The sequence below is a fragment of the Scyliorhinus canicula genome, chromosome 7 (genome assembly GCF_902713615.1).
Source record: "Scyliorhinus canicula chromosome 7, sScyCan1.1, whole genome shotgun sequence".
NCBI classification, from domain to species: domain Eukaryota; kingdom Metazoa; phylum Chordata; class Chondrichthyes; order Carcharhiniformes; family Scyliorhinidae; genus Scyliorhinus; species Scyliorhinus canicula.
This window is the reverse complement of record NC_052152.1, coordinates 38,125,640-38,145,686: the sequence shown is the minus strand read 5'-3', so window position 1 is coordinate 38,145,686 and position 20,047 is coordinate 38,125,640. Positions and strand designations below refer to the sequence as shown.

The 20,047-nt window shown below is 47.7% G+C and overlaps 1 protein-coding gene across 4 annotated transcripts in view; it reads right to left on the bottom strand.

Annotated features, from left to right (window-relative positions):
- LOC119968882 (NXPE family member 3-like) overlaps nucleotides 1-8,237 on the bottom strand; it is a 49,963-nt gene extending 41,726 nt beyond the window's left edge. For 2 of the 4 annotated variants that reach the window (XM_038801815.1, XM_038801819.1), the window contains exons 1-2: nucleotides 5,703-6,922; nucleotides 528-607 (exon numbers count right to left, since the gene is read on the bottom strand). The gene's annotated coding sequence lies outside the window, so the exon portion shown is untranslated. Of the gene's footprint in view, nucleotides 1-527; nucleotides 608-5,702; nucleotides 6,923-7,398; nucleotides 7,616-8,042 lie in introns of those variants that run through there. The other 2 variants (XM_038801817.1, XM_038801816.1) reach the window with 2 other exon arrangements.
- Between the last annotated feature and the right edge of the window lie 11,810 nt (nucleotides 8,238-20,047).

Genomic DNA, 20,047 nt, shown 5'->3' with positions numbered 1-20,047 from the left:
TGGGGCTGGAATTGACTGCGCATTGGCCCAGTTAAACAACAGCTCAAATTCTACATTTGGATCCTTGCTTTCAAATTTCTACATGGCTGTGCCCTTCCTACTTCTCATCTCCTCCAGCACTAGAATCCTCGGAGGTATCCTCACTCCTCTAATTATGGCCTCTTGAACATCTTTCATGTCTATTGCTCCGCTGTTGATGGCCATGACTTCAGGTGCCACAGCTTTAAGTTTTGGAATACCCTCCATTAATCTCTCTACTCTTCTAACTTGTTTTTCTTCTTTAAAACACTCATTAAAATCCAGCTGTTGGACAAGACTTTGATTGTTTTGCCCTAATATCATTTATGCAGAAGATGTTAAATTTTGCCACATAAGAGTCCTTAGAAAACACCTTGCAAAGTTTTATTACATCAAAAGGTGCTACACAAATGCAAACTGTTGGGTTCTTTAAAACATCTAGGGACACTTCTTATCTAGTGTAGTCACTCGTTCAAAAAGTTTAACTAGGTTCATTGTGCATGACTTACCCATTACAAATCCATGCTGGCTTCCTCTGATTAGATCCTTTTGGTCTAAGTACTCATTTATCTGTCCCAAACATTGGAACCTAGTTGAAATAAAAAGAAAACTTTATTAAGAAAAATGCAGGATTTAACTTGACAGGACGTCCTCCAGTACTGCTAGCAATTGAAGGTATTGGGCGGGATTTTCGTGTTCAACTTGTAAAACGTGAGTCGGTCCAATTCCCAACTTCAGAAATCTGCCCCCACTTCCTCACCCGATTCCCACTATATTTTTGTCTCAGAGGGGTGTTTGTGGGATAAAGGTGGGTTTTGCGACTCCCGAGTTGGTGCAGTTTAGGTGTAGAGGTGGACTAGTTAGAAAGTCCAGTTCTCCACATTGTTCTTATGCCCCTTGCTTTCATCCCCCTACTCTTCCTCCATGCCTCCTCTCAAGACCCCCATGATTTCTCCATATTGACTCGCCCAATATCCATTATGTACAGACCTCAGGAGCCTAGGAGCAAAGGGAAGTCTTTGAAATGGACATATACGAAATCTCTAACATTCAAACAGAGCTGTCCTTTAAACACAGAACCAAACAAACATCTGTTTAGAAACTAAATCAAAGCTGGATAATCCTTTAATAACCACTTAAAACTGTTAATCAAACTGTGAACATAAAAACCACGGAACTAAATAGCTCACTAGTATTTGCGTCCTGGAAGCACAGGGACAAATACTCTCTCCCGTGTTATCTCCAGAAAGGATGTGAGCACTGTGTTTCTCAGTGCTGGATAGGAACAACCTTTCTCCAATTAAATACTGGGAGACCAAAGAGACCATTGGGCTGAATTTTCTGGCCCTTCCTGCAGGTGGAATCTTCTGGTCCCCTGATGGTGACCCCCCCCCCCCCCACAGCAGGTTCCCCGGCAGCGCTGTTGACAAACAATGCAAAACACCATAGGCCAACAGCACCAGAAGATCCCACTATCAGCCAATGGCAAGACCCCTCTGCTGCCGGAAAACACGGGGGTTTGGAGGGGTCAGAAAATCTGCTCAATGTCTTTGTTTCCCACAAGCATTCCCATTTCACCCCAGGCAATTGTCTTATGTTGAGGCAGATAGTTCATAACCGCGACATCCTTTTAGTGTACACATGCACTCTCAGTACCAAGACCATGTACTTGCGCCTCCATAACACTGCCCGTGTCTGCCCCATCTTCATTCACTTGAAAACCTCAGTCATGCTTTTACCTCCTCTAACCATTCCATCCCAATGCTCTCCTGGCCAGCCTCCCATATTCCAAATGTTTGACGTCATCCTAAACTCTGCGAACTACACCATAACTCATGCCAAGTCCTGTTCAACCATCACCCCATCGCTCGCTAACACACATTGACTTCCAGTCCACCACTGTTCTCAAATTTACCACTATTCTCAATTTTCATTATTGTTTTCAAATCCTTTCACCCATCTCCCCCCCAACCCCCCACCACATCTCTAATCTCCTCCTGCCATATAACTGTCTGAGATCTCTGTTCCTCCAATTCTGGCCTCTCAGGCAATCCCAATGTTAATCGCTGCACCATTAGTGGCTGTGCGTTGAGCCGTGGCCTTAACCCTGGAATCACCTCTATAAACCTCTCCACCTCTCTTTTAAAATGCTCCTCAAAACCTACCTTTGATCAAGCTTTTGGTCAATACCCTAATATCATCTTATATGTCTCCGTATCAAATTCTGTTTGACAACACTTCTGCGAAGCGCCTTAAGTCATTTTACTATGTTAAACATGGTATATTAATGCAATATTTTTTCAGTCCAGTACTAATCTTTAACTCATCATTGTCTTCTACTCTCAGAAAATTAGCAAATAATGTCATGACCACGAGTTCTTACTCACAGTTATTTGCCTCATTTACTTTCCAGAAATGAATCATACATTGCTTCTTGCATTTTCAGGTCAGCAAGTTACTAAGCAACAGAGAAACACGTGAAAAGAATAGGCTTTTAAACTCCTCGGTCCTCGAGTTTGTTCCAACATTCAGCTAGATCATAGCCGATCTGTTCTTCAAATTCAATTCTCACCGTTGTTTCATTTCTTTTAATACGCATGCATAAGAAAAGTTATTCAATACCACCCTTGAGCATTTCCCCTTTGGAGGGAAGAGAGTTTCAGATATGACTTCCGGTTGTATGAAAAGTGCTTTCCAAATGATCTCTCTCTGATTTTAACGTAATGCTTCCATGTTCTGGTTCCTTTTAACAGAGGAAATTGTTTTGCTGTAATCACCCCCAAGCATATAAACTCAGGAACACAAATCAGGTTTGTGAAACACATAGGCATAATTGAATGTTTCAACCCTGGTTTCAGTATGGTGAATCTGCCACCTAGTTTCTTCCAGGCTAGTGTATCTTTTTTGAGATCTGGTGGGCAAAACAGATACGACCGGACTAACTTAAGTATCACTTTCGTATTTCATTCCCCTCATGATTACTGTCCAACTTCCCATGCATCTGTTTGATTACTGGATGCATTCCATAAACCCCCACCACCCCCTCCACTTTCACTACATATATTGGACGGGATTTTCCGACCCCCCCCGGAGAAACGGCGGGGGGGGTGGCGTGAATCCCGCCCCCGCCGGCTGCCAGATTCTCAGGCGACGGGAATTTGGCAGGGGCGGGAATCGCGCCGCACCGGTCGGCGGCCACTAACAGCGGCCCACCCAGCGATTCTCCGGCCCGCGATGGGCCGAGTGGCTGCCAGGTATTTGCCGGCGGGACCTGGCTATACAGGCGGCCTCGGGGGGGGGGGGGGGGGCACTGGGGGATCTGGCCCTGGGAGGTGCCCCCAGTGGCCTGGCCCGCGATTGGGGCCCACCGATCTGCGGGCGGGCCGATGCCGTGGGGGCATTCTATTCCTCTGCGTCGGCCTCTGTGGTCCTCCGCGATGGCCGACGCGGAGATGAACCCCCCCCTGCGCATGCGCCTGGAAAGACACCAGCACACACTGGCGCTCCCGCGCTTGCGCCTGCCGGCGGTGGCCCTTCGTCACCGGTTGGCATGGTGCCAAGCCCCTTTCCCGCCGGCCGGCACGCCTCAAACGACTCCGACGCCGGCCTAGCCCCTGAAGGTGCGGAGGATTCCGCACTTTTGGGGCGGCCCGACGCCAGAGTGGTTCACGCCACTCCTCGGCGCCGGAGATGCCCGCCCCGCCGATTCCCGCAGAATCACGCCCAACAACTTTATTCCAGCCCATTTTGAGATGATTAAAATGACCAAGTATCATTGCTCTCTTTTATCATAGAATTTACAGTGCAGAAGGAGGCCATTCGGCCCATCGAGTCTTTACTTCTACATGTGTCTGAATTATATGTTTCTCATCATTACTTCATTTCCATTGTTCAGTAGTGTGCGATATACACCAACAATCATATCTACATAGATTTACATAGAATTTAAAGTGCAGAAGGAGGCCATTCGGCCCATCGAGCCTGCACCGGCTCTTGGAAAGAGCACCCTACCCAAGGTCAACACCTCCACCCTATCCCCATAACACAGTAACCCCACTCAACACTAAGGGCAATTTTGGACACTAAGGGGAATTTATCATGGCCAATCCACCTAACCCGCACATCTTTGTTTAAAACTGAAAGTTTTTGTTTAAAACTTTCTTAACTCTAGTATACAAAGAACTAGCAGTTTAACTTTTTTGGGAATGTATTCACTCTCATATTAACACGAGTCTTAAGCAATTTCCTAGGTTATTCTTAGATTCTTACACATTTTGTAGGCTGTTCACTTTGGTTGTAAGAAAAGAGAAGTTGAATTTTTTTAAATGATTGCGGAACTTGTAAATGTTGATGTTCAGAGAGACTTGGGTTTACTCATATAGGGAGCACAAAGTTAGCTAGCAGATACGGTAAGCAATTAGGAAGGCAAAAGTCCCTGTATAGCGCTTTGGTGAAGTACTGTGTGCAGTTTTGGTCTCTATATTTAATTATGTACTTGCATTGGAAGCGAAGGTTCACTAGATTAGTTCCTGTGTTGAGAGGTTTGTCCGATGATGGGAGGTTGAATAAATTAACCCATACTCTCATAGCTTTAGAATAATCAAAGGTGATCCCATTGGAACATGCAAGATTCTGAATGGGCTTGACAGGGTAGAGACTGAAAGAAAGGTTCTTTCTAAGACCTGGGGAATCTAGGGCGGCGTGGTAGCACAGTGGTTAGCACTGCTGCTTCACAGTGCCCAGGGACCCGGATTCGGTTCCCAGCTTGTGTCATTGTCTGTGCGGAGTCTGCACTTTCTCCCCATGTCTGCGTGGGTTTCCTCCGGGTGCTCCGGTTCCCTCCCACAAGTCCCGAAAGATGGGCTTGTTCGGTGAATTGGCCATTCTGAATTCTCCCTCTGTGTAACCGAACAGAAGCCGGAGTGTGGCGACTAGGGGATTTTCACAGTAACTTCATTGCAGCATTAATGTAAGCCTACTTGTTAAATAATTATTATTGTGGAGTTGAAAGCAAAGGTCAGCTATGAACGTACTGTTATGGCAGGGCAGACTCGATGGGCCACATGGCCTGTTCCTATTTCTTATGTTTTTACATTTAAATTATTTGAAAGAATCCCTTATTAGCACTGCCAACCATACTCTTTTCTCTCCCTCGCTCTCTCTCTCTCTCACAAAACTGTTATCATTAAGAATATTCAGATCGCAGCCCAGTCCAAGCCTGAGTGAAGTCTCAGTTTTCATGCAAATCTTATCCCTTCCAACTTATTTTTGTTGCATGTTTTGTGCAGTCACAAACATAACAGCAGGGTTAAATAGGACACCAAGGCCAAACAGTGCCCAGTCAGAAGGAACGAGTTGGTTAAAGACACTGTGCTATTTCCTGAGTCTAGATCTGTCTGGCCATCATTTCTTCTTTATCTTGCTCTTTTCAAGTGAGGCAGCACCAAGATACAGTTGGGTACGACATGCACATGGGACTGAACACATGGGGCAGCAGAAAGAAGAGAAACAGGAGTGGTGGGGCAAGGGTAGATCAGCGAGGGTCAGCAAGAGGTGAGTGCGGGAAGAGAAGCCATTGCAAGGTAATTAATTGGCTCCCCAGAAGACGACAGCACAGTTAACTAATCACAATTTACGGAAACAAATCATTTAACCCGTTAGCAGTAGAAATAGCAGATACTCACTTCAAATCAACCAGGGAGGGGTGTGGTGCATAATCCTTTCAGATGGATGAATCAACATTTGTTGAATTGAACCTAGACAGCCGAAGCAAGGCTGTCACCAACCAATGTATGAAGTGAACAGGCCAAATACATCCCATCAGATACCAAAAGCCCAGCTTTAACAGATGCACGTTTTTTTCTTCCACTTGCTCATGTATTTCGCGAGAAGACCAACCAAAGAAATCATCAGAACTCAAGTCATATTTCCACCATTTGGACTGGATAATAAAACTTCAATCCTGAAAAGAGGGCGAGGGTGGGGGAAGGGGGGTGATGCGACTCTGGAATCGATCTTGGGCAGTGAGATGGGGGTCGGAGGGCGATCAAATCAAAGCAGTCAGTGGAATCTGCCCCTCAGTTTAAAAGTGCCAGTCAGTCACACCCTCACTCTGTCCTCCTGCACACTGATCCTCTCCACTCTCCCCTCCAGCATACTGACCCTTCACCACTCTCTCCTCCTGCACACTGACCTTTCACCACTCTGTCCTCCAGCACACTGACCCTTCTCCCCTCTCCTCCAGCACACTGATCCTCTCCCCTCTCTCCTCCTACACACTGACCCTCTCCACTCTCTCCTCCTGCACACTGACCCTTCTCCCCTCTCCTCCAGCACTCTGATCCTCTCTCCTCCTGCACACTGACCCTCTACACTCTCTCCTCCAGCACACTGACCCTCTCCACTCTCTCCTCCTAGACAGACCCTTCTCCACTCTCTCCTCCTGCACACTGACCCTTCTCCCCTCTCCTCCAGCACACTGATCCTCTCTCCTCCAGCACACTGATCCTCTCCCCTCTAGCACACTGATCCTCTCCACTCTCTCCTCCAGCACACTGACCCTTCTCCACTCTCTCCTCCTGCACACTGACCCTTCTCCACTCACTCCTCCAGCACCCTGACCCTTCACCAGTCGCTCCTCCGGCACACTGACCCTTCTCCACTCTCTCTTCCAGCACACTGACCCTTCACCAGTCTCTCCTCCTGCACACTGATCCTCTCCACTCTCTCCTCCGGCACACTGACCCTTCTCCACTCTCCTCCAGCACACTGATCCTTCACCAGTCGCTCCTCCTGCACACTGATCCGCTGCACTCTCTCATTCTGCACACTGATCCGCTGCACTCTCTCATCCTGCACACGGATCCTCTCCACTCCGCCGCACTGCACCCCCCCAGCAGCAGCAGGGATGATTGACAGCAGCAGCAGCCTCCACCAGCCCGCAACCCCCCCCCCCCCCCCCCCCCGGCTCGCCGCCCATTGTCCCTCACTTCCAATCGGCTTGCGGTGGCCCCGCCCACTGCAAAGCAGCCAATCGGACGGCGGGTCCCGGCTGTGGGCGGGCTCGCTGTCAGCAGCATACCCGCCTCCCGGGTCAGTCCATATCAATTGGAGGTGGGATGTTGGACAGTATCTTCCCTGGTTCCCCGCCCCCCCAACACTTAAACCGTGCAGCAGCAATTGTTAATCATTCATTACCCCCCCCCCCTCTCCCACACACAGCCACTGCAACAAAACCATATCAGAGCCATTTAAAGACATGTGTTTTGTCAGTTTGCTTACCAGCTCGATGGTAAGCAGATTGCAATCATACTGCTCAGCCGGTCCTGCACATCCCCCAACCACACACACACACACACACAGCTCTGCGGCTAAACTCACACTGGAGCCTACATCCTGCTTCTGCGCATCTGTTGTCAGCGGCCCAGGAAGGGCAATGCGGAGATTCACAGGCGTCCCAAAAGTTACGAGCGCTCCATCGAACAACACGTGAGAGCAACTTGTCACCGCTGGCTCACCGGGGGATCTCCGGCTCTTCTGTCCCGTGGCCCCCGCATTCCTGAACTCATCCCGCTGCTGGGCTGGCTCTGCTTTAACCGAGGTGGCTCAACTGGACAGATTTTTTTAGAAGGGGGTGGGGGAAGAACGACCTAGGTTTGGGTACAGGATGTACGATTTCAAATTGCAATTTGGCAACATGCAGTCGGGTCGACTTCAGTGGACCTTGAGCATCCTGCGGGAGAGACAGCAGCTGGGCATCTCTCCAGTCCCCAGCGGTGCCTTTGATAGGTGACCCAGGTCTAGGTGCCAGATTGGAAGGACACTATTGCAGAGCGAAGCCTCTAAAGCTGCGGATGCTGGAAACCTCGGGGGTGGGGGGGGGGGGGGGGGGCAGAAAATGCTGCATAAACTCAGCAGGTCTGGCAGCATCTGCCGAGAGCTGCTCTGCAGAAGTGTCACATGGAGTCCCTCTCCACAGATGCTTGCCAGACCTGCTGAGTTCAGCCAGCGTTTTCTGCTTTTACCTCTCGTGAAGATCCCTGTTGTCAGGAGGTCTGGTTGAGCAATTCTTCCGAAAGCGACACTGGCACAAGCTGAACAAACTCCAGCATTCCCACCAAAGCCAATTTGCTCCGTCCAGCGTTGCAGCAGCCACGGTCGTGTGGAATCGGCTCGCTTCCCTGGCAGCTTCGTCTGTGTGCCAAATGCTCAACTTCTTTTCACGGTGTCAGGATTGCCACCAAACTCAAGGAGAATATAGAAAACGTTTTACGGTCACGCTGGACGCCTCGTTGAAAAGGGGAGGACCTTGCCACAAACTGAAGACAGTGTTTACAGGAGAACATAGGCTTGGTGAAGAGGTGACACATGGCGCACACTGTTAGATACACAGCAGTGCATTTGGAAGAGATAACATTGAGACACAGTATTAGCTAAATGGTGAAATTTTGAGGGAATTCATGAACACGAGGGCGTGACATGCACAGTCACAAATCTTTGAATGTGACAATGCAGTTAAAAAAGCAATTGGTAACATTTTATTACAATCCCGGGCCAGACCCCAACAGTAGCTACGATACTGGACACAAGGCCCAATATTTTATTTTTATTTTGTAAGACTGTGATTAAAGGATACCTCGCTCCAGGAGTGATTTCACACAAAATATGGGGAATGGATATGGTATATTAACACAAACTTTGTTACTAGCACAGTATTAAGATATCGTTAACATCATACAAGAAAATAGCTTACAATGACCCCATAAACAATTCTAATCCACACAGTGACACAATAACCCTTCACTGATATCTTTATTCCCAGTCAAACCAGAAAGTCATCTCACCTCAATCCACTTTTAAAATGCAGTTGGCAAACCCAGGCATATTTGCTTAAGAGGTAAACCTGAATCCTGTCAGAACAATGCATCTCTAGCTTATGTCTTCAGAAACTGGCTTCATGGTTTGATTTCCATCTTGCAACTGTACAATCTCTGCTAAAATGCCAGGTACGCTATCCCCTCCCATTAGTTACATTATCTTATCAACTAAATAGAACATAGAACAGGACAGTATAGGCCCTTCAGCCCACGATGTTGTGCCGACCATTTATCCTAATCTAAGATCAACCTAACCTACACCCCTTCAATTTACAGCTGTCCATGTGCTTGTCCAAGAGTCGCTTAAATGCCCCTAATGACTCTGACTCCACCACTTACCTTGCAGTGCATTCCATGCACTCACCACTCTCTGTGTAAAGAACCCACCTCTGACACCTCCCCTATACCTTCCTCCAATCACCTTAAAATTATGTCCCGTTGTGATAGCCATTTCCACCCTGGGGAAAAGTCTCTGGCTATCCACTCTATCCATGCCTCTCATCACCTTGTACACCTCTATCAAATCACCTCTCTGCCTTCTTCACTCCAGTGAGAAAAGCCCTAGCTCTCTAAACCTTTCTTCATAAGACATGCCCTCCAGTCCAGGCAGTATCCCGGTAATTCTCCTTTGTACCCTCTCCAAAGCATTCACATTCTTCCTATAATGAGGTGACCAGAACTGGACACAATATTCCAAGTGTGGTCTAACTAGAGTTTTATCAACATTGTACCTAATTAAATAACCCACAGGGAAAATCCATTAGCCCAAGTTTTTACAAAGCTTTCATTGCAATTTGGCTCCCCAAAAAAACTATCTCTCTTGCAAACCAAGATTTTTACATGATTTGGAGATGCCGGCGTTGGACTGGGGTGAGCACAGTAAGAAGTCTTACAACACCAGGTTCAAGTCCAACAGGTTTGTTTCAAATCACTAGCTTTCGGAGCACTGCTCGTTCCTCAGGTGAATGAAGAGGTAGGTTCCAGAAACATATATATAGACAAAGTCAAAGATGCAAGACAATGCTTTGAATGTGAGCATTTCTACACACACTAAATACATATAATACTGAAATTCCGACATTCATCCCCCCCTTAAAAAACATGAACCAGCAATATAAAAATATAGCTTCATTTTCCAAAGCCTTTCAACTCTAAACATTGCTCATTACTAAACACAAGTAATACTCTCTAAGATTTATATCATATTGCATTTAAGCATGGAAATTTAAGCATGAATATAGTCCATTTCAATCTTTCTTTTCCATGTTCGAACGTTCCATTTTTCTCACATTTCCAAGCCATGACAAAGCATTATTTTCTCTTCCTGCCACATGTATAATTTTATAATGTATAATTTTTAAGTTAAATGGTTGTAGCAATAAACTCCATCCAAACAGTCTTGCATTTCGGTCCTGAAACGTTTGCAAAAACTTGAATGGATTACGATCGTATATACAATAGGCTCTGATGAACTGTTCGCAACATGAATGTCAAAATATTGTAATGCCAATACCAAACTCAATGCCTCCTTCTCGATGATCGAATACTTCTTTTGATGAATATTTAGTTTCCGGGGAAATTAACCAACAGGCCTTTTGATTCTTTCGTCATCTTCCTGCAACAGTACAGCACCAATGCCCACATCACACATCAATTGCCACCTTAAATTGATTGTCATAATTTGGTGTTGGTGGTAATACAGTTTTCAGATTGTCGAATGCCACCCTCACATTCTGATGTCCACTGAAATTTCCTGTGCTTTTTCGGAAGTTCAGTCAGTGGGGCAACTGCACTGCTAAATTGTGGCATGAATTTCCAGTAGAAACCACTCATGCCCAGAAATCTGAGAACTTTGTTTATGGCTTTGGAAACTACCCAAAAGCTTTCATTTTCACATTACATGGGGCCATCTGACCACATCCAATTGTATGGCCAAGAATGTGACTTGAGCTTTCATAAATTCACTTTTAGCCAAGTTTACCACCAATCCAGCCTTCTGTAGTCAGCCAAACAATTACTTTAAATGTTCCGAATGCTTCTCCCACGTGGAAGTACACAAATCCTGCCCCGGCATCAACACTTAGTCTCAGGAACAGAGAATCCAGCCCAAAGTATCTGATTAAATATTCTACAGGGAACCCCCTTAATCCAAACAAAAAGCCATTGGCCCAATCGTTTACAACGCTTTAATTGCACCTCTGTCTCCCAAAAAAGCTGCTGTTTTGCAAAGGAGGATTTTTTTTAAATACCACTGCAACAGCCATATACACACATTAAGCAGGCTTTTAACTCTGCACCAAATACATGTGACACAATATATCTGAAATTCCTACAATCATCATACTTGACCTTGTGAATAAGGCGTGTGAATGCAAAACAAGAAGGTTTAGCTAAACCTTCCCAAAACTCTGGTTAGATCTCATCTGGTGTATTGTGTACAATTAAAGCCACCAGACTTCAGGAAGATGGAGATGCAGCCCATCTGCTGTAGGTATACTAGGGAGGGAGTCCCTTGTGCTTGAACGAGCAACTGTGAAGGAGTGGTTATATAGTTCTCGGTCAAGATGTTTTTTGATTTGGAGGGGAGATTCCTGATGATGATGTTCCTATGCAACTGCTGGTCCCCGTAATCCAGGACGAAGTCTATACTAAAAACGGAACATAGCCTTGCTGGATTATGTACATGTGAAGTGAAGCAAATGACGATGACAATGCTTTGCAAACTGCTTTCCACCATCTTTTCAAGGGGATTTAGTGATGGGCAACAAATGCTGGCTTTGCCAGGGGCACCTAAATCCCATAAATGAATTTAAAAAAGTTATGTTTATTTCTGTTGTATCAATTAATGGTCTAATAAATAGAGATATGTCTGAGTATCTCAACCACATGAAGTGCATATTCTGTTCCATTTGGGAACTCCAGGAGCTTTCAAGTGTCCTGGATATCAGGATATCTACATCTGGAGCAGCCCAAGCACCAGGTTTTGGGCTTTGAGCAGCTGCTGGCATCAGTCTGGTGCAATGGTGAAGCTGAAAGTTTTGTGGACAGCATATTCCTGCATGTTGTCACCCTGAATTCTGGGCAGCAGAGTAGCACAAGTGGCTAACACTGTGGCTTCACAGTGCCAGGGTCCCGGGCTCAATTCCCCACTGGGTCACTCACTGTGCAGAGCCTGTACGTTCTCCCTATGTCTGCGTGGGTTTCCTCCGGGTGCTCCGGTTTCCTCCCACAGTCCAAAAGACGTGCAGGTTAGGTCGATTGGCCATGATGAATTGCCCTTCGTGTCGAAAAAGGAAAGGAGGGGTTATTGGGTTTTGGGGATAGGGTGGAAATGAGGGCTTAAGTGGGTATGTGCAGACTCGATGGGCCGAATGGCCTCCTTCTGCACTGTATGTTCTATGTATGTTCTATGAAGCTTAAGGCTTTGCAGGTGGAAACGGAATGGGTGATTGACAGGTGGTCTAGGAGAATTGGGCAGCTAAGTGCTGGTGTTGCTGGAATGCATCTTGCTCTCCAACCAGTATTCAGTTCTGAATACTGATGGGAGTGATGATTACTCTGGAGAGTGCAGCCAGGACCAGTTCCACAGCACCACGGCCAAGTCAGCTGTGCAAGTTGGCGGGAGGAAAATTGGGAAAGCAATAAAGATAACCCTCAGGAGTCCCACGGGAAATCATAATCTATCTCCTCGTGGGGCTCATGGAGTACGAGCTTCCCCTGTAGAGGTCGGATCCCCATTCAACTTGGGCTCGTCAAACTGAGCATAAAATCCAGCCAAGGCAGCATGGTTGCTCAATAGTTAGCACTGCTGCCTCAAGGCACTGAAGTCCCAGGTTCGGTCCCGGCTCTGGGTCACTGTCCGTGTGCAGTTTGCACAATCTCCCCGTATTCGTGTGGGTTTCGCCCCCCACAACCAAAAGATGTGCAGGGTAGGTGGATTGGCCATGCTAAATTGTCCCTTAATTAGAAAAAATCAATTGGATACTCTAAATTTATTTTTTTTAATTTAAAAAAAATCCAGCCAAGCAGGGATCGACATGTTGGTTGTCCCAAAGGAGACTGTGATATGTACACAGTTACTGTCATGGGCAGATCTATTGTTAGTTAAAATAAATCTTTATCCTTCCTACTGCCTGGTTCCTTGGTCATTAAAATAGGAGAGTCTGTAATGAGGGGAACAGACAGGCATTTCTTCAGCCGCAGACATAAATCCAGGCTGGTATGTTGGCTCCCTGCTCTGGCGTCTAAACACAATGAGGGAAGCAAAGGTGGAAGTTGCAGAGGCAATAGATACGGGAATGGTGCCAGAGGAGTGGACCTGCTGGTCGTGGCCGCAGATGGTGACATTATCGAGATCTGGGAAGGTTTCCCGTAAACCGTATTGGTCGACCATTCGGTCCATCTCCCTTTGGAAGAACGAGACCCCATTTGTGACATTGAAGAGAACCCTTAAAAAGTGGTAGAGTCACCCATCCGCTTCGAACGCAGTGTACGTTCGGTCACTCGCGCGGATGGGGAGCTGATGGTAGGCGGACTTGAGGTCCACCGTGGAGAAGACCTTGTACTGCGCGATCCTGTTGACCAGGTCGGAGATACGTGGGAGAGGGTACGCGTCCAGCTGCGTAAACCTGTTGATGGTCTGACTGTAGTCTATGACCATCCTATTTTTCTCCCCGGTCTTGACCACCAGCAATTGTGCTCTCCAGGGGCTGTTGCTCGCCTCGATGACCCCTTTCTTCAGAAGCCGTTGGACTTTGGACCTGATGAAGGTCCGGTCCTGGGCATTGTATCATCTGCTCCTGGTGGCGACGGGTTTGCAATCCGGGGTGATGTTTGCAAACAAGGACGGGGGATCGGCCTTGAAGGTGCAGACAGTAAGGGGGAGCATAGTGGCGCCGAATTTGAACGTTAAGCTCTGGAAGTTGCATTGGAAATCTAACCCCAGGAGTGCTGCCGAGCAGAGGTGGGGAAGGACGAAGAGCTTGTAATTTTTAAACTCCCTCCCCTGGACCGTGAGGTCTGCTATGCAGCACCCCATTATCTGGACCGAGTGTGAACTGGAGGTCAGAGTGATGGAGCCGCCAATCGGCTGAGAGGCACATGACTTACCTGGGCCAATGGGCAGCGAGTCCTCTGCATCAATGGCAGCTCACACTTCCAGGTACCATAATACCCCTAGTCATACTACCACAGAAAGCTTCTAGAAATAATAATCAGCCACAAAATTGCCAGTCGCATCAACAAACGTGGATTAACTGACAAACATATCACTGAGGTTGCAGAGCAGTCTGCGGCAGGAGGGTTTACAGACAGCAGTCTCAGTCCCATATCAGTACCAACAACATAGGTAGAACAGGAATGAAATCCTATAAGCAGATTTTAGGGTACGAGGGAAGAAACTAGCAACCACAACCTGAAAGTGAGTGATTTTAATCGACCTTAAATACAGAGAGGGGCAAGAACGCTAAAGTAGTTATTATGGTGGACTTTAGTTATCTAAATGTAGACTGGAATGATAAGAGTGAAGAGAGGAGGACAATTGTGAAGAGTGTTCAGGAGTATTTTTTAGATCAGTACATTCCGGTGGAACATGGTAGGGACACTTTGGCAGTTCTGGAGAATCAGGTAGGTTAAGTGGATTAAGTGTCTGTAAGGGAGCCTTTTGGGAGACATTAATTAGAGTATCATATTGTTTAGGTCAGCTTTAGACAAGGACAAGAAGCAATCCAGAGTAGAAATAATTAATTGGAGGAGAGTGAATTTCAATTGGGTGAGAATGGATCTTGCTACAGTAAATGGTAATCAAAGATTGGCAAGCAAAATTGTAACAGAACAATCGGCAGCTCTTAAAAAGGAGATGGTTCAGATAGAGTCTCGATTGAATCCCACCAGGGAAGCCAGAGCTCTCTAAAGGACAGAACAGGTAGAAAATAAGATTAAGCAGCAAAAGGGTGTGGTTAAAGATCGCAGCCAAATAATATAAGTGAGAATCAGGCTGAACTTAGAAAGTTCAGAAGTAAGTGAAAAAGAAATAAATGATGCAAAAAAAAGGGTATGAGATGAGATTGGAAGTTAACATAAAAGGGACTCAATGTTTTCCATAGGCATAAAAATCATAAAATGGTGGGAAAAATAAGAGTGAGGCTGATTAGCGATCACAAAGGAGACTTATATCTGGAGGCAGAGGGCATGGCTGAGGTATTAAAGGAGCATTTTTGTCTTTCCCAAGGTAAAAGATGCTTCCAAAATCAAAGCGATGAAGGAGAATTGTTAAAGAGGAGGTTTTAGAAAGGCTGGCTGTACTAAAAGTTGGCAATTCACCTGAAGCAGATGAGTTGACTCCGAACATGCAGAGGGAAGTAAGAGTGGAAAATGCATAAAGCAATAGATACAGGAATGCTGCCAGAGGTCTGGAGAACTGCAAATATCGCACCCCTATTCAAAGAAAAGAGTTAGGATAGCCCCAACAACTGCATGCCAATCAGTTTAATCTCAGTGGTGGAAAAGCTTCTAGAAATAATAATCAGGGACAAAATTACCAGTCACTTGGACAAATGTGGATTAACTAACAAAAGCCAGCAAGAATTTGTGAAGGTCAAATCATGTTTAACCAGCTGGTCTTTACCTACGGATCATGGGCTGGATTCTCCACCAGCGGGATGCTCCGTTTTGCCAGCAGGTTTCCCGACGGCGTGGGGGTGGCCCACATTGACCAGCCGGCGTAACAGAGCATCCCGCCGGTGGGGTGAACCTGAAATGTGGCACAATGGGGCGGAGAATCCAGCCCCTGAACTTTGTGTTTTTAGGTATATTCTAGAAAATAACAGCTCTGACAGCAAGGCACAAGGAGTGCTCAGAACGCAAGGAAAAGCAAAGGGAAGTCCGAGAGTGGAGGCTGCCACCAGAAAGTGTCCAGCCATGGGCCTTTCCTGCCCTTATTCGGTCATTAAACCTCTTGTGGCACTGCAGGGGATCACACATCTGCTGCTCACTACCTGCTCACTACTTCAGTGACCATCAGCCATGCTTGTTCAGTTTGTTTGGTTGGCCTCTTCTGCTGGTTCACAGCAAACGGTACTTCCCTTCAGTCCCACACTGCCTCAGGCACAATCTCCAGGGAACAGTCAGGGAACAAGGGAGTGCTGGTGGGAGTACCAGAGTGGGCTAGAGGGGTGTGGTTGGTGGACAGTCTTCCCATATCTTACCATGTCCTCCTGAAACCCTCTGTCTTTATTGTGTGTTCAGCAGCTGCGTTTCCTGCAGTCAACCTGACCCCTGCTGGTTCTCTTTTAAATAGAGATCCTTCCTTTGCCAGAATGTGGGTCATCATCATGCCCATGTCCCGCCAGTTGGAAAACCCAGAAGCGAGGCACCAGTGCCATGCTGAGATAAAACTTGCTCAGAAAACAAAAGGGTTCCTGATCCCCACCCCAAAAACCGTACCGCCACAAGTGGGTCTATATTCAGTAAAATGCCATCCAATAATCTAGGACAATCTTAATTGGCATTTGAAAAACCCAGGGTCACAAATAATAGTCAGCACAGATTGATTAAAGGCAAATGATACTTGACTAACTTGATGGAGTTCTTTGATGAATTAATAGAGAGGGTTAATGATAAGTTGCATATTAACTTCTAAGAAGCCTTTGGCCAAGTATAAACTTGATAACAACGTTAAAGCCTATGGGATTAAAGAAATGGCGGCAGTATGGATACACAATTAGCGAGAGAGACGGAAAGCAGAGTAATGGTGAAATAGTTTATTCTCAGACTGTAGTCTAATATTCTGTGGTTTTCCCTGTGGTTGGTTTTCTGAGGGCCACGAAGAATCCAGCATGAGTTTGTAGAGTCAAACAGAAACTTTATTTCCAACAATAGCAGCAGTTCACAGTGGCTTCCTTCTCTAGCTGGGTGCCACACTGGCCAGCTCTACTTATACAGCTGCAACTATTGGGGCAGGATTCTCAGTTTGGGAGACTTTGTTCCCCCACTAAAGTGAATCACTCCTGGTGCTAATTTATTCATGGCAGGGAGCTCGAGGGATTCCATTCTGAATCCTTCTATTGAGCCGCCATTTTGAGCCGGTAGTCTGAAACTGAGGTCCGGCGGCTGTCCCCCTCCCCCCACAGCACAAGTCCTGCCCCCGCACTTGTGAAGTTCTCTGTTTCCTTTGTCTGGATGTCTTGAGTGAGTAGTGAATTAACTGAGTGAATTAACAAAGCTGATTTATTAACACTGCTTAAATTAGACTTGAATGTATTTCTAAGCACAAGGGGCTGGATTCTCTGTTTTTGGGACTATGTCCCCACGCCGTCGTAAAAACTGTGGCGTTTCACGCCAAAACAAATCGCTTGAAAAGGCCCCATATTCATAGCCCTGCAGAGGGCCAGCAGGGACCCGGCGTGTTTCTAGTAGCTTTAGCTACAGATACGGGGCCCTGCACTTCTGGGTCTGAGGCGGCGTATACACACGGCGGCAGCCTCCAGCTCTGTGCTCCATGGCGAACTCAGACCGCGGAGCTGGACCTGCCAAATAGTGTTCCTGATTGGCCACGCTACTCGGCCCGCACCGCCTGCACAATAAAGGCCCCCCCCCCCCTGCGAGCCCACCCCTCCCCCCAACCGCCCCCTGATCGGTCCGTCCCCGGCCATGGCGGCCGCAGACTGAGTCCTCAACCGCCACAACAATATCCCAACCGGTAGGACCATGACTGGTCCACGCAGTCGGGATTTCGGCCGGCCGGGGGTGCAGGATAGCAGGGCAGACCTCCAGCGATGACAGCCGCAGGTAGGGGATTCGCGGATTTTCAGGGCCCGGAGAATCAGGGAACCGGCGCCGGTCCCGATTCCATGTGTGAAACTGGATTCCCTGCCCCGGCACCGGACGCGATTTCGGCGTCGTGGTTCGGAGAATCCAACCCCAGGTTCTAAAATAAACTATGCTATGACTCTAACCACAGAACTCTCAAATACACAATTACTTTATCTCACGCCTAAACACCTTCTCCCCGAATCAAGGGTCATCACGTGATATACATGTGACTGCTCTTGATCACCATCTGGTGGTAAGGAGTATGTACATGAAATTGTTAAACATTTATCTCCCATACAATGACCATATTGTTACATCCCTCTTCCTTTGAAGATATTTGGAGACTGTTACAAACATATATACATGTTAAACATTGTATATTCTATACATGTGAATTATTACTGTCATTGTTAGCGAGTTGAGTCTGTCCAGATTCTTTTTGATGCGAGTGATGCTGTGCAAAATGAAGCCGAACAAGCAAACTGAACAGCATTACTACAACAGGACAGCTAAGGATCTAGCAATGCTAGAGCCAGGAGATAATGTGCAATTCCAATTGGGGGATGGTCTTGCATGGCATGTATGATTCGCCAAGCAGCTTCACACTTGAGATACCCTCAATTACAACACAGGAGAGCAGATTGGTAATTCAAAGGCTTTAATTACCAGAGAACCAGACAGTTGCCGAGAAGTGTGCTCACAGCACGCTGCCCACTAAGCATAACTTTATACACAGTTTCCTGGTGGCGAGGCCAGAGGCGGAGTCCCCCAGGGTTCCAAGCCCGGTCTTAAAGGGGCCATTGTATTAAAGGTACAGATATTATTCATCACATTCACCCCCTGTTTTAAAAAAAAATGCACAGTCCGTCGGGGTGAAGTGAAATTACAAGTTCAGTCTTTTGGGTGGTCTGATTGTCCGTGTTGACCTTCTCAGCTTCGGCGGTGGTGCCGTAGATACGGTCGTTCTCGGTGGTGGTATATCCGGGAGCACGGTTGACTGAGCCTTTGCCCGCGTTGGAGCGGGGGGTATCCGGGGTGACTAGGGTGATTGGTGCCAGCGCCGGCTGCGGGGAAGGGGGCGCTATGGGGGGGCCCTGTCGGGATCGGCAGTTGGTGCGGGGAGGGGAGCGTCGGTAGGAGGGGGGGGGGTCGGTGGGGAAGCCGGCGGGTACCAGGTCTCGCAGGGAGACGGTGTCCTGCCTGCCGTCGGGGTGCTCGACGTAGGCGTATTGAGGGTTTGGGGGTAGCAGTTGGACCCTCTCGACTAGCAGATCTGTCTTATGGCTTCTCACGTGTCTCCGGAGTAGAACTAGTCCCAGAGTTGTCAGCCAACGTGGAAGCGAGACCCCAGAGGTGGACTTCCTGGGGAAGGCAGACAAACGGTTGTGAGGGGTCTCGTTCGTGACCGTGCAGAGGAGCGACCTAATGGAGTGCAGGGCATCGGGTAGGACCTCCTGCCAGCGGGCGATTGGGAGACTTCTTGACCGTAGGGCTAGAAGGACAGCCTTCCAAACTGTCTCGTTCTTCCTCTCCACTTGCCCGTTTCCCCGCGGGTTATAGCTCGTCGTTCTGCTCGAGGTGGTGCCCTTGCTGAGCAGATATCGATGCAGTTCATCGCTCATGAACGATGTACCCCGGTCGCTGTGGATATAAGCGGGGAAACCAAACAGGGTGAAGATGCTGTGCAGTGCCTTGATCATGGAGGCCGAGGTCATATCGGGGCAGGGGACAGCAAAAGGGAAGCGGGAGAACTCATCGATAATGGTGAGGAAATAGATGTTGTGGTTGGTGAACGGGAGGGCCCTTTGAAGTTCACACTTAGTCGCTCAAAGGGCCCAGAGGGCAGATCTGGCATGCCTTGGTCATGGCCTTGACCTCCTCGGTGGAGTAAGGTAGGTTGCGGGACTTAATGAAATGGGCAAGCCGGGTGACCCCCGGGTGGCAGAGGTCATTGTGGATGGCTCTCAGGCGGTCTTTTTGTGCGTTGGGGCATGTGCCGTGGGACAGGGCATCTGGGGACTCGTTGAGCTTCCCCGGACGATATGTAATATCGTATGTATAAGTGGAGCGCTCTATCCTCCACCTCAGAATTTTATCATTCTTTATTTTGCCCCGTTGTGCGTTATCGAAGAAAAAGGCGACCGACCGTTGGTCGGTGACGAGGGTGAACCTCCTACCGGCTAGGTAGTGCCTCCAGTGTCGCACGGCCTCCACTATGGCTTGTGCCTCCTTCTCGACTGCAGAGTGCCGAATTTCCGAGGCGGTGAGGGTTCGGGAGAAGAACGCTACTGGTCTGCCTGCCTGGTTGAGGGGAGCAGCCAGGGCGACGTCTGATGCGTCGC